The sequence below is a fragment of the Bufo bufo genome, chromosome 8 (assembly GCF_905171765.1).
Source record: "Bufo bufo chromosome 8, aBufBuf1.1, whole genome shotgun sequence".
NCBI classification, from domain to species: domain Eukaryota; kingdom Metazoa; phylum Chordata; class Amphibia; order Anura; family Bufonidae; genus Bufo; species Bufo bufo.
This window is the reverse complement of record NC_053396.1, coordinates 73,384,643-73,404,973: the sequence shown is the minus strand read 5'-3', so window position 1 is coordinate 73,404,973 and position 20,331 is coordinate 73,384,643.

Genomic DNA, 20,331 nt, shown 5'->3' with positions numbered 1-20,331 from the left:
CTCTATGTAAAGGTTGTATCTCACGGGGCTGAACCAGTGTAGGCCTAAATTAAATATTACTTTGACCAAAATGTCTGTATTTCAAATGACTGATTCAAACCCCTGTATGTAGAGGGTGTATCTCAAAGGGCCAGAACCAGTGTATGCCTGAAGTAAATATTTCTTTGCCCAAAATGGCTGTATTTTAAATGGCTGAATATCAAATGCCTGATTCAAACCCCTGTATGTAGAGGGGGTATCTCACACGGTTTGAACCAGTGTTTGCCTGAAGTAAATATTTCTTTGCACAAAATATCTGATTTTCATATGGCTGTATTTTAAATCCCTGAATCAAACCCCTGTATGTATAGGGAGTATCTCACAGGGCCTGAACCAGTGTAAGCCTAAAGTTAATATTTCTTTGCACAATATGGCTGAATTTCCAATCCCTGAATCAAACCCTTGTATGTAGAGGGTGTATCTCACAGGGCCAGAACCAGTTTAGCACTGAAGTAAATATTTCTTTGCACAATATGGCTGTATTTCAAATCCATTAATCAAACCCCTGTATGTAGAGGTTGTATCTCACAGGGCCTGAACAAGTGTAGGCCTACATTAAATATTTCTTTGCCCAAAATGGCTGTATTTCAAATGGCTGTATTTCAAATGCCTGATTTAAACCCCTGTATGTAGAGGGTGTATCTCACAGGGCCAGAACCAGTGTAGGCCTGAAGTAAATATTTATTTGCCCAAAATGGCTGTATTTCAAATGTCTTTTTTTCAAATCCATGAATCAAATCCCTGTATGTAGAGGGGGTATCTCACAGGGCCTGAACCAGTGTAGGCCTAAATTAAATATTTCTTTGCCCAAAATGGCTGTATTTCAAATGGCTGTATTTCAAATCCCTGAATCAAACCCCTGTATGTAGAGGGAGTGTCTCACACGGTCTGAACCAGTGTAGGCCTGTAGTAAATATTTCTTTGCACAAAATGGCTATATTTCAAATAACTGTATTTCAAATGCCTGATTTAAACCCCTGCATGTAGAGGGTCTATCTCACAGGGCCAGAACCAGTGTAGGCCTGAAGTAAATATTTCTTTGCACAAAATGGCTGCATTTCAAATGGCTGTATTTCAAATTCCTGAATCAAACCCCTGTATGTAGAGGGTGTATCTCACATGGCCTGAACAAGTGTAGGCCTAAATTAAATATTTATTTGCCCAAAATGGCTATATTTCAAATAACTGTATTTCAAATGCCTGATTTAAACCCCTGTATGTAGAGGGGGTATATCACACGGTCTGAACCAGTGTAGGCCTGAAGTAAATATTTCTTTGCACAAAATGGCTGTATTTCAAATCCCTAAATCAAACCCAAGTATGTAGAGGGAGTATCTAACATGGCCTGAACCAATGTAGGCCTGAAGTAAATATTTCTTTATACAAAATTACTGTATTTCTAATGGCTGTATTTCAAATCCCTGAATCAAACCCCTGTATGTAGAGGGAGTATCTCACAGTGCCTGAACCAGTGTAGGCCTGAAGTAAATATTTCTTTGCACAAAATGGCTGTATTTCAAATCCCTGAATCAAACCCCTGTATGTAGAGGGAGTATCTCACAGGGCCTGAACCAGTGTAGGCCTGAAGTAAATATTTCTTTGCACAAAATGGCTGTATTTCAAATGGCTGTATTTTAAATCCCTGAATCAAACCCCTGTATTTAGAGGGTGTATCTCATAGGTCCAGAACCAATGCAGTCCTGAAATAAATATTTCTTTGCTCAAAATGACTTTCAAATGGATTTATTTTAAATTCATTAATCAAATCCCTATATGTAGAGGGAGTATCTCACACGGTCTGAACCAGTGTAGGCCTGAAGTAAATATTTCTTTGCACAAAATGGCTTTATTTCAAATGGCTGTATTTCAAATGCCTGATTCAAACCTCTGTATATAGATGGTGTATCTCACAGGGCCTAAACCAGGATAGGCCTGAAGTATATATTTATTTGCCCAAAATGGCTGTATTTCAAATGGCTGAATTGCAAATGCCTCATTCAAACCTCTGTACGTAGAGGAGGTATCTCACATGGTCTCAACCAGTGTAGGCCTGAAGTAAATATTTCTTTGCACAAAATGGCTGTATTTCAAATGGCTGTATTTTAAATGCCTGATTCAAGCCCCTGTATGTAGAGGGGGTATCTCACACGGTCTGAACCAGTGTAGGCCTGAAGTAAGTATTTCTTTGCACAAAATGGCTGTATATCAAATGGCTGTATTTGAAATCTCTGAATCAAACCTCTGTATGTAGAGGGTGTATCTCACAGGGCCAGAACCAGTTTAGGCCTGAAGTAAATATTTCTTTGCACAAAATGGCTATATTTCAAATGGCTGTATTTCAAATCCCTGAATCAAACCCCTGTATGTAGAGGGAGTATCTCACATGGCCTGAATTAGTAAAGGCCTAAAGTAAATATTTCCTTGAACAAAATGTCTGTATTTCAAATGGCTGTATTTGAAATCCCTGAATCAAACCCCTCTATGTAGAGGTTGTATCTCACGGGGCTGATCCAGTGTAGGCCTAAATTAAATATTTCTTTGACCAAAATGTCTGTATTTCAAATGACTGATTCAAACCCCTGTATGTAGAGGGTGTATCTCAAAGGGCCAGAACCAGTGTATGCCTGAAGTAAATATTTCCTTGCACAAAATGGCTATATTTCAAATGGCTGTATTTCAAATCCCTGAATCAAACCCCTGTATGTAAAGGGAGTATCTCACAGGGCCTGAACCAGTGTAAGCCTGAAGTAAATATTTCTTTACACAAAATGGCTGTATTTCCAATCCCTGAATCAAACCCCTGTATGTAGAGGGAGTATCTCACAGGGCCTGAATTAGTGTAGGCCTAAAGTAAATATTTATTTGCACAAAATGGCTGTATTTCAAAAGGCTGTATTTGAAATCCCTGAAACAAACCCATGTATGAAGAGGTTGAATCTCACAGGGCCTGAACCAGTGTAGGCCTACATTAAATATTTCTTTGCCCAAAATGGCTGTATTTCAAATGGCTATATTTCAAATGCCTGATTCAAACCCCTGTATGTAGAGGGTGTATCTCACAGGGCCAGAACCAGTGTAGGCCTAAAGTAAATATTTCTTTGCCCAAAATGGCTGTATTTCAAATAGCTGTATTTTAAATGCCTGATTCAAAGCCCTGTATATAGACGGTGTATCTAACAGGGCCTGAACCAGTAGAGGCCTGAATTAAATATTTCTTTGCCCAAAATGGCTGTATTTCAAATGGCTGTATTTCAAATCCCTGAATCAAACCCCTGTAAGTAGAGGGAGTGTCTCACACGGTCTGAACCAGTGTAGGCCTGAAGTAAATATTTCTTTGCACAAAATGGCTGTATTTCAAATGGCTATAATTCAAATGCCTGATTCAAACCCCTGTATGTAGAGGGGGTATCTCACACGGTCTGAACAAGTGTAGGCCTTAAGTAAATATTTATTTGCCCAAAATGGCTGTATTTCGAATGCCTGATTCAAACCCCTGTATGTAGAGGGTGTATCTCACCTGGCCTGAACCAGTGTAGGCCTAAATTAAATATTTATTTGCCCAAAATGGCTGTATTTCAATGGCTGTATTTCAAATGCCTGATTCAAACCCCTGTATGTAGAGGGGGTATCTCACACGGTCTGAACCAGTGTAGGCCTGAAGTAAATATTTCTTTGCACAAAATGGCTGAATTTCAAATCCCTGAATCAAACCTCTGTGTCTAGAGGGAGTATCTCACAGAGCCTAAACCAGTGTAGGCCTGAAGTAAATATTTCTTTGCTCAAAATGGCTGCATTTCAAATGGCTGTATTTCAAATGCCTGATTCAAACCCCTGTATGTAGAGGGTGTATCTCACAGGGCCAGAACCAGTGTAGGCCTGAAGTAAATATTTCTTTGCACAAAATGGCTGTATTTCAAATGCCCTATTCAAGCCCCTGTATGTAGAGGGGGTATCTCACACGGTCTGAACCAGTGTAGGCCTGAAGTAAATATTTCTTTGCACAAAATGGCAGTACTTCAAATCCCTGAATCAAACCCCTTTATCTAGAGGGATTATCTCACAGAGCCTGAACCAGTGTAGGCCTGAAGTAAATATTTCTTTGCACAAAATAGCTGTATTTCAAATCCCTGAATCAAACCACTGTATGTAGATGGTGTATCTCACACGGCCTGAACCAGTGTAGGCCTAAATTAAATATTTCTTTGCACAAAATGGCTGTATTTTAAATCCCTGAATCAAACCACTGTATGTAGATGGTATATCTCACACGGCCTGAAGCAGTGTAGGCCTAAATTAAATATTTCTTTGCACAAAATGGCTGTATTTCAAGTGGCTATATTTCAAATTCCTGAATCAAACCCCTGTATGTAGATGGTGTATCTCACACGGCCTGAACCAGTTTAGGTCTAAATTAAATATTTCTTTGCACAAAATGGCTGTACTTCAAATCCCTGAATCAAACCCCTTTATCTAGAGGGATTATCTCACAGAGCCTGAACCAGTGTAGGCCTGAAGTAAATATTTCTTTGCACAAAATGGCTGTATTTCAAATCCCTGAATCAAACCACTGTATGTATATGGTGTATCTCACACGGCCTGAACCAGTGTATGCCTAAATTAAATATTTCTTTGCACAAAATGGCTGTATTTTAAATCCCTGAATCAAACCACTGTATGTAGATGGTATATCTCACACGGCCTGCAGCAGTGTAGGCCTAAATTAAATATTTCTTTGCACAAAATGGCTGTATTTCAAGTGGCTATATTTCAAATTCCTGAATCAAACCCCTGTATGTAGATGGTGTATCTCACACGGCCTGAACCAGTGTAGGCCTAAATTAAATATTTCTTTGCACAAAATGGCTGTATATCTAATGGCTGTATTTCAAATCCCTGAATCAAACCTCTGTATCTAGAGGGAGTATCTCACAGGGCCTGAACCAGTGTAGGCCTGAAGTAAATATTTCTTTGCTCAAAATGGCTGCATTTCAAATGGCTGTATTTCAAATGCCTGATTCAAACTCCTGTATGTAGAGGGTGTATCTCACAGGGCCAGAACCAGTTTAGGCCTGAAGTAAATATTTCTTTGCACAAAATGGCTGTATTTCAAATGCCCGATTCAAGCCTCTGTATGTAGAGGGGGTATCTCACACGGTCTGAACCAGTGTAGGCCTGAAGTAAATATTTCTTTGCACAAAATGGCTGTACTTCAAATCCCTGAATCAAACCCCTTTATCTAGAGGGATTATCTCACAGAGCCTGAACCAGTGTAGGCCTGAAGTAAATATTTCTTTGCACAAAATGGCTGTATTTCAAATCCCTGAATCAAACCCCTGTATGTAGAGGGAGTATCTCACAGGGCCTGAACCAGTGTAGGCCTGAAGTAAATATTTCTTTGCACAAAATAGCTGTATTTCAAATGGCTATATTTCAAATGCCTGTTTCAAATTCCTGTATGTAGAGGGTGTATCTCACAGGGCCTAAACCAGTATAGGCCTGAATTAAATATTTCTTTGCCCAAAATGGCTGTATTTTAAATGGCTGAATTTCAAATGCCTGATTCAAACCCCTGTATGTAGAGGGGGTATCTCACACGGTCTGAACCAGTGTTTGCCTGAAGTAAATATTTCTTTGCACAAAATATCTGATTTTCAAATGGCTGTATTTTAAATCCCTGAATCAAACCCCTGTATGTATAGGGAGTATCTCACAGGGCCTGAACCAGTGTAAGCCTAACGTCAATATTTCTTTGCACAATATGGCTGAATTTCCAATCCCTGAATCAAACCCCTGTATGTAGAGGGAGAATCTCACAGGGCCTGAACCAGTGTAGGCCTGAAGTAAATATTTCTTTGCACAAAATGGCTATATTTCAAATGGCTGTATTTGAAATCTCTGAATCAAACCTCTGTATGTAGAGGGTGTATCTCACAGGGCCAGAACTAGTTTAGGCCTGAAGTAAATATTTTTTGCACAAAATGGCTATATTTCAAATGGCTGTATTTCGAATCCCCGAATCAAACCCCTGTATGTAGAGGAAGTATCTCACAGTGCCTGATATAGTAAAGGCCTAAAGTAAATATTTCCTTGTACAACATATCTCAGAGGAAGTAGACGCAGCCGCATGACGTAAGCAAACGTGCGTGCAACGGTCCGCCCCGCCCCCAATGCCGTCTCCGGCTCCGGTCCTTGATGCTGCACGGGCGATGCTGCCGCTGAACCACTCAGCCCTCTGCTGAGATGCTGACGCCGATACACCCGCCGCTGTTTCTGCTGGGTTTGTTGGACTAGCCCCTTGCCGTGCTCTGTCTGCCTGCTCTGTCCGCCCGCTGAGTTGGACGTCCGGGGTCCGCGCCTGCTCCAGGCTGCTCCAAGCTGGAGGCTCCACATGTCCCATATTAGTCCTGGAATCACTGTGAGTGGACGCCATCTCTGCTCCTTCGCTCTTGGGAACCCCGTCCGCCCTGAGCGGTAAGCTGGGAGCGGCTGTTTGTGTGCTATTTTGTCTGCCCTGTCTGCCCTGTCTGCTGGGCTGTTTTGAAGAGGAGGGGGGGCTGTTTGACTGGGAAAGGTCGCCCTCTTCATTTATCACTGTTGCCTTTTTTTTCCCTGTCCGCTGTCTCTATGTCGTTTTACCCGCCAGCGGTTCTGTCAGATGCATCTGTGGAGTCGCTCTCATATACAGCTGCGGGGTTTTGCCCTAGGTGCTACACTAGCTATACCAGCATATACCAGTGCCGCCTCTGTTCTGTTGCTGGATGTTGTACTGTCTTGTCTGAACATTGAATATTGAATATTGAATACTGTTTTGTCATTCTTCTGAGCCCCGGACCTACGAGCCCCAGGCAGCCGCATGGGTCCATCACCCAGTGAGTGAGCGAAGGCCGCTGAATAACGTATGCGTGAGTAAGAACCGCTGAATAACGTAGGCAGACTGCGCCAAAGACATCGGGAGAACCCCACTCTGAAGTTATCCGTCACCCAGGAAACCAGGGACTCAAGAAACAAGGAGATCAAGGATATGTAAGACTCTCTGATTATTTTTCTGTGTTAAAGGACATTTACGACATTCTATTTAGAAATACAGAGATCTTTATAATATTAAAGGGGAAGGAGGGGGGAAAAAGGAAAAAAAAAAAAAAAAAAAAAAAAAAATGGCACCAAAACTACCCAATAGAAAGTCTATCGGAACATCCTCTCCCAAAGGGGGCACTGTAAGGACACAATTAGATAAATATCTCAAATCCCCTCCCCCATTAACTAAGACAATGAGTAATCAGAAACAAATACCACAAATGGAGGATTATGAAGAGAACGAAAATCCTATAAATAGGGCAGGAGAAAGCAGGGCATCAGAAGCAGACAACCAGATGAGCAATATTGATCGCAAATTAGCGGGTATACTGGAGGCAGTCAGAACAACCAATCAATCATTAATCACCTTGACAACGACAGTGGCAGCAGTGCAGACTGACATCTCAGTAATCCGAGACGACCTAAACAAAATGAGGCAATGTGTCAAAGAGTACGTAATCCTGACCACAGAATTGCAAAAAGAATCCTGTCAGATTAAAAAAAGGATAGAAACTGTAGAAAGTGATAATAAGGCACTAAAGGAAAAAATGGCGGATCTGGAGGACAGATCCCGGAGAAACAATCTTAAATTAGTGGGTTTTCCGGAAGGAGCAGAAAAAGACGATCCCACAGGTTTCATTCAAAAATGGCTGTCAAATAATGTAACAACCGCAGAGGCAGCTGTAACACTCACAGTGGAGAGAGCACATCGCATTCCAATAAGGAAACTTCCACCAGGGTCAGCACCAAGGCCACTGTTAATTAAAATGACCTCCTCAAGAGATCGGGACTATATCCTTAGGTAAAAAAGAGAGATACAAACGGTGAAATACAACGATGCCAATATAGAGATATACCCGGACTTTTCTAAAATTACGCAAGATAAAAGAAGAGAATATAAGGATGTAAAAAAGAGATTGATACAAGCTCAACTAAAATACTCTATGATGTACCCTGCGAAATTACGGGTTATCTATAAAGAAACCGTTCAATTCTTCTCCAACCCAAGTGAAGTAGCTGATTGGATGGACTCTAAGGGCATTAAATAACCTACCCGTGGCGCATTGAGGGGGAGATGGGGGGGTCGACGGCGGGGGGGGGGATAGTCTATAGTTAGAGACCTATGAGCCACAGCCTGCGACTCGTAGGTCAGAATGGGAGTGGGGTTTGAGGGGGTGGGAGGGAGGACTTTTTTTCCGCGGGTCACTGTCGAGGTATTAAGGGTGCATCGTTGGGGGTGCCCCTGCCCCTCCACCCAGTGCTGCCTTATAGTTAGGGGGGGACCAATCAATAAAAAACTAAAATAAAAAAATAAAAAAATGTCAAGAATATTGACATGGAATATCCGCGGTTTTGCGTATAAAATTAAGAGGTGCGTAGTGTTTGATTTGGTCTCTAGACATTTACCAGCAATAGTGGCCCTGCTAGAAACACACCTTACAGGTGAAAAAGTGGCAGCGCTCGGCGGTAGGAGATGGGCCTCTCACGAATATCATTCTTGCTATTCCACATATTCTTGTGGAATCAGTGTTTATGTTCATAGACAGGTAGACTATGACCCAATAGAACAGCTAATAGATCAAGAGGGCCGGTATATTTTTCTCCACTGTTATTGGCAGGGGCAAAGGAGAATTATTGCTTTTATATACAGTTGCAAGAAAAAGTATGTGAACCCTTTGGAATGATATGGATTTCTGCACAAATTGGTCATAAAATGTGATCTGATCTTCATCTAAGTCACAACAATAGACAATCACAGTCTGCTTAAACTAATAACATACAAAGAATTAAATGTTACCATGTTTTTATTGAACACACCATGTAAACATTCACAGTGCAGGTGGAAAAAGTATGTGAACCCCCAGACTAATGACATCTCCAAGAGCTAATTGGAGTGAGGTGTCAGCCAACTGGAGTCCAATCAATGAGATGAGATTGGAGGTGTTGGTTACAGCTGCCCTGCCCTATAAAAAACACACACCAGTTCTGGGTTTGCTTTTCACAAGAAGTGTTGCCTGATGTGAATGATGCCTCGCACAAAAGAGCTCTCAGAAGACCTACGATTAAGAATTGTTGACTTGCATAAAGCTGGAAAGGGTCATAAAAGTATCTCCAAAAGCCTTGCTGTTCATCAGTCCACGGTAAGACAAATTGTCTATAAATGGAGAAAGTTCAGCACTGCTGCTACTCTCCCTAGGAGTGGCCGTCCTGTAAAGATGACTGCAAGAGCACAGCGCAGACTGCTCAATGAGGTGAAGAAGAATCCTAGAGTGTCAGCTAAAGATTACAAATGTCTCTGGCATATGCTAACATCCCTGTAAGCGAATCTACGATACATAAAACACTAAACAAAAATGGATTTCATGGGAGGATACCACAGAGGAAGCCACTGCTGTCAAAAAAAAAACATTGATGCATGTTTACAGTTTGCACAAGAGCACCTGGATGTTCCACAGCAGTACTGGCAAAATATTCTGTGGACAGATGAAACCAAAGTTGAGTTGTTTGGAAGAAACACACAACACTATGTGTGGAGAAAAAGAGGCACAGCACACTAACATCAAAACCTCATCCTAACTGTGAAGTATGATGGTGCGGGCATCATGGTTTGGGGCTGCTTTGCTGCGTCAGGGCCTGGACGGATTGCTATCATCGAAGGAAAAATGAATTCTGAGGTTTATCAAGACATTTTGCAGGAGAACTTAAGGCCATCTGTTCAACAGCTGAAGCTCATCAGAAGATGGGTGTTGCACCAGGACAACGACCCAAAGCATAGAAGTAAATCAACAACAGAATGGCTTAAACAGACGAAAATACGCCTTCTGGAGTGGCCCAGTCAGAGTCCTGACCTCAACCCGATTGAGATGCTGTGGCATGACCTCAAGAAAGCGATTCACACCAGTCATCCCAAGAATATTGCTGAACTGAAACAGTTCTGTAAAGAAGAAAGGTCAAGAATTACTCCTGACCGTTGTGCACGTCTGGTCTGCAACTAAAGGAAACGTTTAGTTGAACTTATTGCTGCCAAAGGAGGCTCAACCAGTTATTAAATCCAAGGGTTCACATACTTTTTCCACCTGCACTGTGAATGTTTACATGGTGTGTTCAATAAAAACATGGTGTTATTAGTTTAAGCAGACTGTGATTGTCTATTGTTGTGACTTAAATGAAGATCAGATCACATTTTATGACTAATTTGTGCAGAAATCCATATCATTCCAAAGGGTTCACATACTTTTTCTTGCAACTGTATATCCCACCCCCTTTCACAACAGCTGTACTATGTAGACTGATGGATTATATTTCAGCACGAGAGGAGTGCCCGGTGCTGGTGATGGGCGACTTCAACTCGGTCATGGACATTAAAAAAGATAGGATTTCTACTATAACCAATTATGAATTAAATCCTGGTTCAAGTACCTTACTATCTAGAATGTGTAAAGAAATGGCTCTGGTCGACATATGGCGATCTCTTTATGGAAATAAGCAAGTATATTCATGTTTTAGTAAGACATACAGGTCCATGTCGCGAGTTGATCTGGCCCTCGCCAGCCCCGGGCTCATTAATAGGGTTAAAAAAATGAATTATGAACGTCATGGTGTTTCTGACCACAGCCCGGTTATGGTAATATTGGATAGCCATAAGAAACCAACCCAAAACAGAATTTTTAAACTTAACCCCCACTGGATGACATTAATAAGGGATTTGGATAAGATAAATGAAGAAATAAAGCTCTTTTGGAGAGATAATGTTAACTCAACACATATTCATATGGTCTGGGACTCGCTTAAGGCATACCTTCGGGGTATATATTCACATCAAAGTAGAAAACAGAAAAACGCCTTTGCTCAAACTCAAAAAGAAATAGAAGGTTTGCTCGGCCAGATAATGAATGAGATTACCTATATAAACACCCCAGAAAAACAACTTCAATTAAAAAAAGTACAAGATGAATACAAAATGTTCTTCTCAGGGTTGAGAACCTTTAGCGAGTCCGGCAAACCAAGTAGACTGTTATCCATGATAGTAAAAAATCAAAGGGGGAGTAATAATATTACCGGAATCAGGACAGAGGCAGGAAATATTTTACGAGACCCTGATGATATTCTAAGGGAATTTACCCTATATTTCTCGATGCTATATCAAGCTGGGTCCAAAAATCAGGGAGGAAATATAGATAAATATCTAGAAAATATTAAGATCCCTGAATTTGACCAACAAGATATTGACTGGTTGAATAGACCTATCCAATTGATCGAGCTACAAACCACGTTAAAATCTATTAAGGGTAATACATCCCCAGGGGTGGACGGCTTTCCATTCGAACTATACCGAAGACATGAGGGAATTATTCTTCCCCAAATGCTGGAGGTATTAAACCAATCTTGGATAATAGGCTCTCTACCCCCCTCATTGATAGAAGCAACCATCATATTAATCCCCAAAAAAGGGAAAGATCCGTTATCAGTCACATCCTATCGCTCCATCTCTCTGTTGAACACAGATTATAAAATCCTTGCCAAATTGTTAGCCAATAGAGTAAAAACTGTTATCCATAAAGTTGTCCATGCGGACCAAACCGGGTTTATTCCCAAAAGGAATATACAAGATAACGTAAGGAGGGCCTTCTTGAACGTCCAGATGGGGGATGGGGAGGACTGCTCCATCCTGTCCTTGGACGCCGCTAAGGCCTTCGACAGGGTGGAGTGGCCCTTCCTCTGGAGAGTAATGTCTCAGGTTAAAATCGGTGAATACTTCTCCAGATGGGTTCGCATTCTGTATCAAAACCCGGTATCCAGGGTCCGAATCAATGGTGAACATTCTGTCCCTTTCCCCCTGACCCGAGGAACACGTCAGGGCTGCCCCCTTTCCCCTTTGCTCTTCTCGTTGTTCTTGGAGCCAATGGCATGCAAAATTAGAGCGGATGGGGAAATACCGGGTTTCGGGTGTGAGGGAGGAGTTGACAAATAAGTCTCTATGCGGATGATACGCTGCTTTTTCTGGGGAGAGGGTATATGAACTTGCCCAGGGTTATGGAAAGCCTGGACGAATTTGGATGCCTATCTGGATATGAGATAAACTGGGAAAAATCTAAATTTCTTCCATTAAGACGTCCGGTCCCGCCCGGTCATAATTTTTGGGTTAGCATATTGACCCCAGCAGACTCCTTACTATATCTAGGTATCCAGATGGGGACCAAACTGGAACAATACACGAAACTGAATATACTTCCAATAATAGATAGAGTTAAGGAAAAAATTAGAACATGGCTTAAACTTCCCCTGTCACAAATCAACCGCATAGCACTGATAAAAATGACGTTACTACCAATGTTACTATATGTATTTAGCGCAAGTCCAATAATGATAGAAGATAAGTTCTTTAATAAGCTAGAGACTCTCTTTAATGAACTAATATGCGGGCGCAAACGAGTTAGAATTAAGATACAACATTTGTATAAAGAAGAGGGTGGAATCTCTGTCCCTTTCCTAAAAGGATATTATATAGCTGCTCAATTGAGATGGTGTGTGAGGAATCGAAGGAATAAATGCATTCGGCTTATTTTTGGGGAGCACTGTAGACCCTGGGAGGATCTTTTTCATATTCTCGAAACTGGTATCATGGAGAAGAAAACAATAATAAACCCGTTCATTAGAATGCTTGGGTATATTTGGCAACAAGTTAGATATATGGTTGGAGTATCCCAAGCAGTTCAGTATACCCCATTGTGGGGGAATGCTCACCTATCACAAGTTATGCAACTGGTTGATGTTGAATATTGGGAAAAATTTGGGATATATTTAATTGCACAGGTTTTCTATAAAGGACAGATTAAGCCCTTAAACGAAATCCTACCAGATATTACATTAGGATTTATTGATAAATTCCGATATGAACAACTACGACACACTATACACTACACGGAGAATAAGAATTATTTAAATATTGTACGGAACACTTTTTTAGAGTTTTGTCAAGATATGACATTTAACACTTCTATCTCACATATCTATGCAAAGTTAAAATATGAATACACTAAAACGATCACATTTGGAGGTGAGGTTAAATGGGAAAGGGACCTGCAAAATGGGGAACCCATTCCGTGGAACATTGTTTACAGGAATATTAAAAGATTGACAGTCTCCCCCGCCCATGCTTGGATTCTTTTGAAAATCATACACCGTCTCTATTACACACCAGTATTATTGCATACTATTTATAAAGACAGAAAACAGAACTGTTATAAATGTAATAAAGACAGAGGAGATTAAAAACACTTGCTGTGGGAATGCTCAGGGATAAAGGATTATTGGACAAAAATATTCCGGAAACTGCGGGATAGCTCCCCCATGAAATATGAAGCATGCATTGAGTATGTTATCTTGGGTACTCTTCCAGAGACAGATAAAAACAAAACTGAGAAGACACTTTGGCTCCGGGGCATCGCCCTGGCCAAAATTATAATTGTTAAATATTGGGGCACCACGAAATATCCTAATTTTCAGGAGTGGATGGAGCGGATGAATAGGGTTAAGCAATGTGAATATATTCTCGTTCAAACAGTGGGGAAAAAGGCAGCCTGGTGGCGGATATGGGGCAATTGGAAATGATAATATTAGGTGTAATGACAGTGACTCCGCGGAAAAAAAAAAGGGGGTTGGAGGGAGGGATGGGGGGGGTTAAAAAATAAGAGGGAAATTCAGTATAAGATGATATGATGTATTATTGTTTTGTGATATTGAAATGGAAGATTGTAGATTTCTATCTTTTGGAAAAAAAATAAAAAAATATATATATTTTCTTGTACAAAATGGCTGTATTTCAAATGGCTGTATTTCAAATCCCTGAATCAAACCCCTATATGTAGAGGTTGTATCTCACAGGGCTGAACCAGTGTAGGCCTAAATTAAATATTTCTTTGACCAAAATGGCTGTATTTCAAATGCCTGATTCAAACCCCTGTATGTAGAGGGTGTATCTCAAAGGGCCAGACCCAGTGTAGGCCTGAAGTAAATATTTCCTTGCACAAAATGGCTCTATTTCAAATGGCTGTATTTCAAATCCCCGAATCAAACCTCTGTATGTAGAGGGAGTATCTCACAGGGCCTGAACCAGTGTAAGCCTGAAGTAAATATTTCTTTGCACAAAATGGCTGTATTTCCAATCCCTGAATCAAACCCTTTTATGTAAAGGGAGTATCTCACAGGGCCTGAATTAGTGTAGGCCTAAAGTAAATATTTCTTTGCTCAAAATGGCTGCATTTCAAATGGCTGTATTTGAAATCCATGAATCAAACCCCTGTATGTAGTGGTTGTATCTCACAGGGCCTAAACCAGTGTAGGCCTAAATTAAATATTTATTTGCCCAAAATGGCTGTATTTCAAATGGCTGTATTTTAAATGCCTGATTCAAACCCCTGTATGTAGAGGGTGTATCTCACAGTGCCAGAACCAGTGTAGGCCTGAAGTAAATATTTCTTTACATAAAATGGCTGTATTTCAAATGGCTGTATTTTATGTCCCTGAATCAAACCCCTGTATGTAGAGGGGGGTATTTCACAGGGCCTGAACCAGTGTAGGCCTAAATTAAATATTTCTTTGCCCAAAATGGCTGTATTTCAAATGGCTGATTTTCAAATGCCTGATTCAAACCCCTGTATGTAGAGGTGGTATCTCACACTGTCTAAAACAGTGTAGGCCTGAAGTAAATATTTCTTTGCACAAAATGGCTATATTTCAAATGGCTGTATTTCAAATCCCTGAATCAAACCCCTGTATGTACAGGATGTATCTCACAGGGCCTGAACCAGTGTAGACCTGAATTCAATATTGGTGCACCAAATGGCGGTAATCTCTGAATGTAACCCAAATGTATTAAGGGTGTATCTCACAGTGACATCTGCATCAAAGGCTGCCATCAAATTTTTTTGTGCCCAAACAAGTGTTTAACAACTGAATTTGACAGCAGTTTATAAGCCTGTAATTTCACACGTGCTGATGCTGCAAGGCCAAAAATATATATATTTTTAATTTTTTTTATTTGTTTTTCAAACCCCAGAAAATGATGGGTGTATTTCTACCTTAAATTGTACACTGACTAATCAAGATGTTGTAGATTGGCAAAAGTGTGTTTTTTGGTAACAGAATATTAAAGCTATATATATTAAACTTGAATTTAACACTTGCAGATTTAGAAAATACAGTTTTTTGAAAAAATAAATAAAATTTAAACCCCAGAAAATAATGGGTGTATTTCTAGCTTAAATTGCTCACTGACTAATCCAGATGTTGTAGATTGTCAAAAAAGTGTTTTTTTGGTAACGGTATATGAAAGCTGTATATATTAAACTTGAATTTAACACTTGCGGATCTGGAAAATACTGTTTTTTGAAAAAAATTGTGTGTTTTTTAAACCACAGAAAATGATGGGTGTATTTCTAGCTTAAATTGCACACTGACTAATCCAGATGTTGTAGATTGCCAAAAAAAGTCTTTTTTTGGTAACAGAATATGAAAGCTGTACACTGCGTGCAGAATTATTAGGCAAATGAGTATTTTGACCACATCATCCTCTTTATGCATTTTGTCTTACTCCAAGCTGTATAGGCTCGAAAGCCTACTACCAATTAAGCATATTAGGTGATGTGCATCTCTGTAATGAGAAGGAGTGTGGTCTAATGACATCAACACCCTATATTAGGTGTGCATAATTATTAGGCAACTTCCTTTCCTTTGGCAAAATGGGTCAAAAGAAGGACTTGACAGGCTCAGAAAAGTCAAAAATAGTGAGATATCTTGCAGAGGGATGCAGCACTCTTAAAATTGCAAAGCTTCTGAAGCGTGATCATCGAACAATCAAGCGTTTCATTCAAAATAGTCAACAGGGTCGCAAGAAGCGTGTGGAAAAACCAAGGCGCAAAATAACTGCCCATGAACTGAGAAAAGTCAAGCGTGCAGCTGCCAAGATGCCACTTGCCACCAGTTTGGCCATATTTCAGAGCTGCAACATCACTGGAGTGCCCAAAAGCACAAGGTGTGCAATACTCAGAGACATGGCCAAGGTAAGAAAGGCTGAAAGACGACCACCACTGAACAAGACACACAAGCTGAAACGTCAAGACTGGGCCAAGAAATATCTCAAGACTGATTTTTCTAAGGTTTTATGGATTGATGAAATGAGAGTGAGCCTTGATGGGCCAGATGGATGGGCCCGTGGCTGGATTGGTAAAGGGCAGAGAGCTCCAGTCCGACTCAGACGCCAGCAAGGTGGAGGTGGAGTACTGGTTTGGGCTGGTATCATCAAAGATGAGCTTGTGGGGCCTTTTCGGGTTGAGGATGGAGTCAAGCTCAACTCCCAGTCCTACTGCCAGTTTCTGGAAGACACCTTCTTCAAGCAGTGGTACAGGAAGAAGTCTGCATCCTTCAAGAAAAACATGATTTTCATGCAGGACAATGCTCCATCACACGCGTCCAAGTACTCCACAGCGTGGCTGGCAAGAAAGGGTATAAAAGAAGAAAATCTAATGACATGGCCTCCTTGTTCACCTGATCTGAACCCCATTGAGAACCTGTGGTCCATCATCAAATGTGAGATTTACAAGGAGGGAAAACAGTACACCTTTCTGAACAGTGTCTGGGAGGCTGTGGTTGCTGCTGCACGCAATGTTGATGGTGAACAGATAAAAACACTGACAGAATCCCTGGATGGCAGGCTTTTGAGTGTCCTTGCAAAGAAAGGTGGCTATATTGGTCATTGATTTGTTTTTGTTTTGTTTTTGAATGTCAGAAATGTATATTTGTGAATGTTGAGATGTTATATTGGTTTCACTGGTAAAAATAAATAATTGAAATGGGTATATATTTGTTTTTTGTTAAGTTGCCTAATAATTATGCACAGTAATAGTCACCTGCACACACAGATATCCCCCTAAAATAGCTAAAACTAAAAATAAACTAAAAACTACTTCCAAAAATAATTAATGAGTTTTTTGAGTTCATTGAGAACATGGTTGTTGTTCAATAATAAAATTAATCCTCAAAAATACAACTTGCCTAATAATTCTGCACTCCCTGTATATATTAAACTTGAATTTAACACTTGCAAATCAGGAAAATACAGGTTTTTGGCAAAAAAGTGTGTTTTTAAAACCCCAGAAAAAGATGGGTGTATTTCTACCTTAAATTGCACACTGACTAATCTAGATGTTGTAGTTTGCCAAAATAATGGTGATTTGCAATGTCCCAAAAGCTCAGATGCAGTGCTGGTGTACTGAGCTTGCATAAAATGGCCGCCGCCGCCACCCACCTAACTAACACAATTATAAAAATTTTAATTTTTTTGGTCAATGGCCTCAGGACAGGGTAAAACGATTGTGTCCTGCACCCACACAGCTATTTCTCTGTAGATCGCTGAGTTAGATTTTCTCCTATTCTCTCCCTGAAATCAAAAGTCCAGCAGCATCCTCTCCCTACACTTGTAACAGCAGAGTGACGTGCAGCTCTACGTGAATCAAGCTTATATAGAGCCTGGGTCACATGCTGCTCTGGCCAATCACAGCCATGCCATTAGTAGGCATGTCTGTGATGGCTTCTAAGGTCAGACAGTTAACCGCTTGTTGATTGGCTGCTTTGCAGCCTTTCAAAAAGCGCCAAGAAAGAACTGAACCCAAACTTTTCCGAAAAAGTTTGGGTTCGGGTCCGGGGTCCAAAAATCCTAAAGTTCGGTACGAACCCGAACTTTACAGTTCGGGTTTGCTCAACCCTGGTCAGGAACATATCGGAGCCCTTCTGCACCACCTTCAAGGTATCTCAGCAGGCAATTGGTCCTACCATTATACTACCTGTGGTGTGTGAACAAGCTCTGATAGATGCTGAGATTCAACTCACAGCCAAGCTCCCACATACCTGCATAGTAGGATCACTAATGCAATGTGCTGTAAAATAAAACTGTAAGCCCCACCAATAACAGATTATTTAACACAGGCTACCAGGTCCAACCGAATGTTACTAGCCAGACGCAATCGCACATTCAATACATATGGGACAAAATCACTGAAAAATAGTGGCTTAAATGGGTGGAACTGCTCAAACCCCTAACACTGTAGCGTGTTTTGAACTGGGGGAGGAGCTCCTCCGCATGTGGTCCGCAGCTAGCGGCCATACCCAACAATAAATGCATACAATGGAGGATGGAGGATGCCGTCGAGGACCACATGCACAACAAAAGCATTCTACACAAAATGGAAGGGCTTTGATATGTTCCTGACTGGCTTTGTCAGTTGCTTATCATTGTGGTGCACCTTTTTCAGTGAATTATGTCTTTTTATATTTCCCTTCACACATTATTCCATCTTGTGTAGGATGCTTTTGTGGTGCATGTGGTACGCATCGGCATCCTCCATTGTATGCCTTTTTTGCTGGGGTTGATTGCTAGCTATGGACCACATGCGGAGGAGCTGCTCCCCAAGTTAGAAACACGCTGTCGCTACAGTGAGCACTTTATCCCATCTAGGCCATTTTAGTAATTTTGTCCTATTGGCCAGCGGAGCAGAAATTTACCTGTCTAGTGACGTGACGGTACAGTATGGGGTATACAGCTGGTTCACCTCCCCGTGGTGCACCCTGGGTAACTCTAAATGAACCAGCAAGTAATGACGGTTAGACAATGAAAGATTCAACAGAGTCCTGATAGTGAGTGACCACTGACCATGACCAACAGGACCAATGTAATCTATATACTGTGTTTGTGTGTGCGTGTTTTTTTTTTTGGGGGGGGGGGGGGGTGGCGTGGGCGTGGTGTTTGGTCTGGGTGTGGGGGAAAGTGTGCGGGAAGAAAATGGATGTGCATATGAGAGATATTTTTATGCTCTGCATAAATACATGCTACAGACATAGTTTTGTGATGTCTCACGACAATACTTACTGCACCAATGAGTAATATGTACTTATACCTGTGAAAAATGTTTTTTGAATATCATGCGATAAAAAAAATCGCATTATAATGCGATTGTCATAATGGCGATATTTTGCAGAAAACATGTGTAAACTTGTGACATCAGTAAAATACAGTCCTGGAATGTAACATGACTTATTTATTCAGGTGTTCAGTATCTTTGGAGTCAAATATGCTGTTAGTATTAATGGTAGACATTTTCTAAAATTGCATAAAACTTCTGGTAGTTCAAAACTGCGTTACTCCTCTTTCTAACTCGCACATGCACACTTTAGCGATTTTTTTATTTCGTATTATCGCGTTACTATAACATGAATGAATAATATAGCGAATACAATTTCAAGCAAGAATATTTGACGAATATTTGCCAATATATTATTGAAATATATAGAATATAGCCCCTGCCACGCTCATCAATCACTTCATTCATCTGGGTTGGCTTGGTAGTATTGTCGAATATGTAGAATATAGCGCTATATTCGTAGTTGACAAATATAGCACTATATTCAACATATTCGACAATTCGCAGCCAGGGCGCCATCAGTGACATCGTACCTTACGCCTTCTTTCTGGAGCGTGCATTGCGTCGTGACATTGATCAAGCCATTGAAGAGCAGGAGCAGGAAGATGAGGAAGCCGCAATGCTGAATGAATTCCCAGGGGGGGGCTACTCCATCTGCAGGAGTCTGAAAATGAGTCAAATGAGGATGGTGCCTTGCGGGAGGGAGGAGGAGGAGCAAAAAGAGTAGACTTTAAACTTTTCTGGGATCTTTGGTGTTGTCCATGTCTGGGGGGAGGAGACCAAGGACGACATTCTCCTGGGCGATGAGCAGGAGCCAGCCCGCTCCTCCGCTTCCAATTTAATGTAAATGGGGGCCTTCATGCTCCAGTGTTTGAAGAGGGACCCCCGTATAAAAAGCATAAAGGGAAAGGACCAGTACTGGGTGGCAACGTACTTATACCCCCAGTACAAACACAAAATGGCGGACATGTTACCAGCATCACAGAGGGCTGTCAGAATGCGGCATTTCCAGGCCTTGCTGCGAGAGATGCTGCGTTCTTCTGTTGCGGGGGCTCGCAGAAGAATTTCAACCCACAGAGAAGCAGTTGCAGGTACCAATCCTACCACGCATGCAAGAAGAGGATGGTTTGAGGATGTGTTGGTCACTTCGGATATGAGATTATTTTTGCAGCCAACCCATCAACAGCCGCCCTTCGGATTCAGCCTCAGGGAACGCCTAGACCGACAGGTGTCCGACTGCATC